The sequence below is a fragment of the Leptonychotes weddellii genome, chromosome 1 (assembly GCF_054177405.1).
Source record: "Leptonychotes weddellii isolate Sample4059 chromosome 1, ASM5417740v2, whole genome shotgun sequence".
NCBI classification, from domain to species: domain Eukaryota; kingdom Metazoa; phylum Chordata; class Mammalia; order Carnivora; family Phocidae; genus Leptonychotes; species Leptonychotes weddellii.
Genome location: NC_138369.1, coordinates 177943118 through 177949643, shown reverse-complemented (window position 1 = coordinate 177949643; position 6526 = coordinate 177943118). Strand labels below are relative to the sequence as shown.

At 35.1% G+C, this 6526-nt stretch overlaps 1 pseudogene; it reads left to right on the top strand.

The window, feature by feature from the left end:
- Positions 1 to 3297: 3297 nt before the first annotated feature.
- Positions 3298 to 3863, top strand: LOC102748375 (large ribosomal subunit protein eL21 pseudogene; annotated as a pseudogene).
- Positions 3864 to 6526: the final 2663 nt, after the last annotated feature.

Below are 6526 nucleotides of genomic sequence, written 5' to 3'. Positions count from 1 at the left end.
ATAAAAATCACAAATCCTCAACTAGCACTTATTATGGCAGTCAATATTCTAGTCTTTTGTTTTGTTTTGTTTTTTGGTTTTTTTTTAAAGATTTTATTTATTTATTTGACAGAGAAAGACACAGCGAGAGAGGGAACACAAACGGGGAGTGGGAGAGGGAGAAGCAGACTTCCCGCCGAGCAGGGAGCCCGATGCGGGACTCGATCCCGGGACTCCAGGATCATGACCTGAGCCGAAGGCAGTCGCTTAACCAACTGAGCCACCCAGGCGCCCAATATTCTAGTCTTTACAAACATCAGCTCCATGAATCTTCTTTAACCCCCTAGGAGGTTATAAAATGAAGGTAGAGAGTAATCAAAGAGCTTCCCAAGATTACACACTTAGTAAGTTCAGGAGTTTTTGGGATTCGCATCCCAGCTGTTCAGCCCTTAACCACTACAATATGTTTTCTCTTGGTGAAATCAAACTCCTTGCCACAGTAAGACACATGTAAATGCAGTGGCAAAATCAAAAGACCATGTAGCAGATACACAGAGAAGCCCCATTAAAGAGAAGCAACGGCAGTGCAGCCTCTATCCTAGAGTAACAATTGATGGCTCTTCGAACTTTCCACAACATCATACGTGGATAAAGAGTGAGAATAATGGAAAGGATTCCCACACTGTGAAAATAGCATGGGAGGCTGGGATGCCAAGAAGATTGTTGACATTTTGATCCCTACGTTGACCTATACAACTGTGTCTACATATCAGCCATACCACGAAAGGCAGGCCACCCAAATTTGATGAGATTCTTATAAAATTTTGCAAGAATATGGAGTAATTTTACAATTTATATTGTGAGGATTTGTAATATATCTCCTCCCCCATCTTAGAGTGAACTCTTACTTAATACAGAGTTAACTCTTATTTAATACACACTAGTGGTAGGATCCTATTGTTATATTCTGATGTTCTGCACATGCAGAATGCATTTGGGATGTGGCTTTGCTACTACTGTTGAAGTTTGAAAGGACCACCCAGTGTAAGTTTCAGCTATAAACAAAGTATAACTAAATTAAGTGGACTCACACTCTGCCAGACTCCTGGGTAGGTAGAGCTATTCAGTTAAAATGATAGAATAAAGAAACTCTTCCCTTCAAGTGAGTCATGTCTCATTAATAAATGAAAAAACATGGAATAAAAATTTCAGATAAGGAATATAATCCTTTTAAGCCTCTTAAAGGAGAAAGCTTGGACTGGCACACTCTACCAAACAAAAGTCAATGTGGTGAAACCAAAGATAGACTGTGATAACGTTCATTTTTTTAGTGTGTATCTGCCTAGTCCTTTAGTTAAATAAGAATTTGGTTTGAAATAAAAAAGAAATCAGTCACATAAAGATTGCAGCGGACACCAAGAAATTCCATCAAAGATTTTGGAGAATGGGGATAAGTTTTCTAGTATTTATGTATACAAGTAGAAATAGTGATATAAATCAAGAAACATAGAAATGTATATATACATATGTGTATGTGTATATGTATGTGTGTCTGTGTACATATGTACATATGTATATGTAATTTTCACCTGAATAGAAATCTTAAATACACTTATAAAATAAATTTTCATTCATGGAATGTATGTTGTTCATTTTTCATTGTTTTATATATTATTTTAAATTATATTTACATATTACTTTGTTATATTTTGCATTCTATTTTAACTTGAAAATGCTTGATAGTAGGATATTTGAGTATACAATTTCTCCTTTTTTTTTTTAGGGTGGGGCAGAGGGAGAGAGAGAATCTCAAGCAGGCTTCACACCCAGCGTGGAGTCCGATATGGGGCTTGATCCCACAACCCTGAGATTATGACCTGAGCCAAAGTCAAGAGTCAGATGCTTAACTGACTGAGCCACCCAGGCACCCCAAGTTACTCTTCTATTTTAAGCATGATTTTCTAGCAGTAATTCTAAAGTATGTCTGCCCAACTATGTAATCACATAAAAGATAAACCAAAGGTTAATATCCTGTTCATTTTAAATATACATATATATACAATATACACATATAAAGTATATATATGCCAAATATTGACTTACTCAATATAGAGAAATATCTGAGATATTATACTAACAATAATAGAATTTAAATTGTGTTTTGAATTTGGAATAGAATGGCATTTTATAAGTGCATTCATTCTTTTCATTTGACAAGTGTTTATTGAACACCTAGCCATATATGATACAGTTTTAGAAAGGCTTGGAGATTCCAAACATTCAGACAAAGATACTGCTAGTTGGGATATAAAAGAAAAGAATATCCATGTCTCAAATAGTTATAAAACCAATTAAAAGACAATATATTTATCCATCTATATGTTATTGAACATCTACTCTGTGCTAGGCAAAGTTATAGACATTCTGTCAACAGCACTAAAAAAGCAGACAAAATCCCTTTTGTAATGGATATGAGATTTTTGTTGGAAAGACCAGAAATAAACAAAATATATAAATAAAATATGTAGTAGGTTATATGATAGTAAGTGCTATGGATAAGAAAATGGAGAAAGAGAGTCACAGAGAAAGGAGGTGGAATTTTCAATGGAGTCTTGGGGAAAGCCTTTTCCTTTTGAGTCAACTCTGTTGCTCCGATCAGAGTAGAATGCACTTTACAGGGACAGGGGAAAGAGCAGAGAGACCAGTTAAGAAACTATTGTAATAATTCAGGATATAGGTAATGATGACTTACACCAGGAGGTGCTGAGAATTGGTTGGATTCTAAATATGTTTTGAAAATAAAACCAACAGGATATATTAATGGATTCAATGGGAAGTATGAGAGAGAGAGAGGTGAAAGCTAACTCCTGGTTTTTGGCCTAAATAATTAGAACAGAGTAGTCATTTTTAGTAGGACATTTTTTTTTAATGTTTAAGAAAAAAGAAAAATACCAGAATGGTCAAAGGATAGAGAAGTGTGAGCCTGAGGGCATGAAAAGATAATAGTGATCCATTTATTTGTCCAGAGCCAGGACAGTCAATCTATTGATTGCTAGAATGAGGAGGTAACAATTTAGTAGGCACAGGGATAGGGGATTAAAAGATAAGCCGATTTTTTTTTTTTTTAAGAGAATGAAAAGACTAGTCATGGACTGGGAGAAAATATTTGCAAAACATATCTGAAAAGGTTTTGTATCCAATATATGCAAAGAACTCTTAACATTCAATAATAAGAAAACAAACAACCTAGAAAAAGATCTGGACACCTCACTAAAAAGATACACAGGTGACAAAAAAAAGCATATGAAAAGATGCTTGATTAAAATACGTCATTAGGCTTCCTTTCAGCAGGAACCGCCATCTTCCAGTGATTCGCCAAAATGACCAACACAAAGGGAAAGAGGAGAGGTACCCACTCTATGTTCTCTAGACCATTTAGAAAACATGGAGTTGTTCCTTTGGCCACATACATGCGAATCTATGAGAAAGGTGATATTGTGGGCATCAAGGGAATGGGCATGGTTCAAAAAGGAATGCCCCACAAATGTTACCATGGTAAAACTGGAAGAGTCTACAACGTTACTCAGCATGCTGTTGGCATTGTTGTAAACAAACAAGTTAAGGGCCAGATTCTTGCCAAGAGAATTAATGTACGCATTGAGCATATTAAACACTCAAAAGAGCTCAGATAGCTTCCTGAAATGTGTGAAGGAAAATGATCAGAAAAAGAAGGAAGCCAAAGAGAAAGGTACTTGGGTTCAAGTAAAGTGTCAGCCTGCCCCACCCAGAGAAGCACACTTTGTGAGAACTAATGGAAAGGAGCCCGAACTGCTGGAACCCATTCCCTATGAATTCATGGCATGATAAATGTAAAGAAAATAAAAGACCTCAAGACTGTAACAACAACAACAAAAAATAATAAAAAAATAAAATAAAATAAAATAAAATACGTCATTAAGAAATTACAGATTAAAACAACACACCATTCTACAACAAAATTCAAAACAGAATTTAGATTCTATTATTATTAGTCTGATATCTTGGATATCTTTTTATATCAAGTAAATTAACATCATTTGTCATTAAAAAATTGGTGATGGGTATTAAAGAGGGCACATACTGAATGGAGCACTGGGTGTTATAAGCAAACAATGAATCATGGAACCCTACATCAAAAACTAATGATGTAATGTATGGTGATTAACATAACATAATAAAATTAAAAAAATAAAAAAAAACAGTTTTTGTTTCCACCTTTCCCCTTTCTAATTCTTTATGTAATTTTTGAAATAAATTTAATAACAATAATGAAATTTTTAAATAAAATAAGTATAATAATATATTTTTACCATAAAAATGCAAATTAAAACAATAGTGCAATGTTACTACATGTCTATTAGAAAGACTAAAATTTTAAGAGACTGGCAACACGAAATATTGGCAAGGATGCAAAGCAATAAGAACTCTCATTCATTGCCGGTGGTAATTTCAAATGGGACAACCATTTTGGAAGACAGTTCTTACCAGACAAAATATAGTCTTGCTACACTATCTAAAATCTGTGTTTGTGTCTTTACCCAATTGAGTTGAAAATTTATGTCAACACAAAAACCTCCACACAAATGTTGATAGCAACTCTACTCATGATTGCCCCCAAACTGGGTGCAACCAAGATGCCTTTCATAGGTGAGTGAATAAACTAACTTTGGTATACCCATACAATGAAATATCATTCAGTGATAAAAAGAAAGAAGCATCAAGCCGTGAAACGGCATGAAATAAACTTAAGTGCATATTGCTAAGCGAAAAAAGCCATTCTAAAAGATACTCTATGATTCCAATTGTGTGGTATTCCAGAAAAGGCAAAGATAAAGAGACCATTAAAAGAACAGTGGTTTCCCAGGCCCCAGGGAAAAGGAAGAAAGAACATGTAGACAAAGCACAGAAGATTTTGAGGGTAGTGAAACTATGTTGTGTGATACTGTAATGGTGGATATATGACATGCATTTGTCAATATCCATTGAACTATGAAACATACAGAGTGAGCCTTAATATAAACTATGGTTATCAGACTTTAGTTAATAATGTATCAATATTGGTTCATTAATTAATCCAAATATGCCAAATAATGCAAGATATTATAAGGGGAACTGTTGGGGATTGAGTTATATGAGAAATCTCTAAACCACCTGCACAATTTTTCTGCAAATCTACAAATGTTCTAAAAGATAAAGTTTATCAATTAAAAAAAAACAGATTTTTGATGTGTATAATTAACCTGAGATTTCTAGCAATAACTGAACTACCAGAAGCCAAAAAAATAAATTTTAAATAAATATTTGAGAGCCATTTACATACAGCTATTAAATAAAGCCAAGAAATTTGAAAAGATTTTCAACACAAAGTCCAAAAAAGTAAAACATCAAAAATAAATTTTCTGTATCATTTTCCCCCCCAAACTTGCCCAATAACTACTTGGGGCAGTGGTACTTGTTAAAAATATCTATTTCCAGGTCTGGTCCAAGACCCATTGTATCCATGCATCCAGGGGACTGGCCTAGGAAGTTTAATTTTCAGCCAGAAGTAGCATTTTGTCTTCAGGCAAGATGGCAAACTATCGTTCTACACATGCCCTGAAGAAAGAGCAAGATGAAGTAGAAAAAGGCATTGATAGTATAGAAGTGGAAAACCGAGGAAAAATAAAGGTAGTCCTACTGAATGTATTTATTGAAAATGAGGTGGAACAGAGTCTCTATGTTTAGACTTCATCAGGACAGAGAGAACGTGAAGAAGCCTGGAAGCTTCCAATGACAGTTGGAAGTAGAAGTAGGTGGATTAGGAATATAAGTAGAGGAAAAGAAGAGACTCTACCTCCCAAGACACTGAGGAGAAGATATGGACAAATTCTGAAGTGGGGTGAAGGGAAGCCTCTCTTTTTTATTTCTCTTATTTGTAGAAGGCCACAAGTTGCTGAGTGGGGCTGGGTGGTATAGAGGGCTTGCCAAGAGAGGAGGAAATATGGAATTTGTTCTGAAAGTAGTTTCTCAGCCGTAAGAACCTAGATGACTCTGAACAAGAAAAAAAAAAAAGTGGAATGGGACTGTTGGACTATCTCTGTAATTTGACTCTTGTCTCTGCCTCCCGTATACAAGAGGCAGGAGTGAGGATATCTAAGAAGGTTATGATTAAAGCACACACCATGAAATTGGTTTAAACGGTTGAGCAGCTTTATTAATACAGTACTTTTGCCTAGGAGCCGATTTTGCATGGACTGAAGAGAAAGAAGGAATAGATAAGTTACTGAAAGCTTTGATGGAAGCAAAAATAAGTTCTTTAAAAGCAGGAGAGAAAGACGTGAGAATGGGAAGGCATTGTTGGAAGGGATTTGCCACTTCCATTTTTTTTTATAAGGTTTATTTATTTATTTATTTTTAATTTATTTTTTATTTTTATTTATTTATTTGACAGGAGAGACACAGCGAGAGAGGGAACACAAGCGGGGGAGTGGGAGAGGGAGAAGCAGATTTCCCGCCGAGCGGGGAGCCC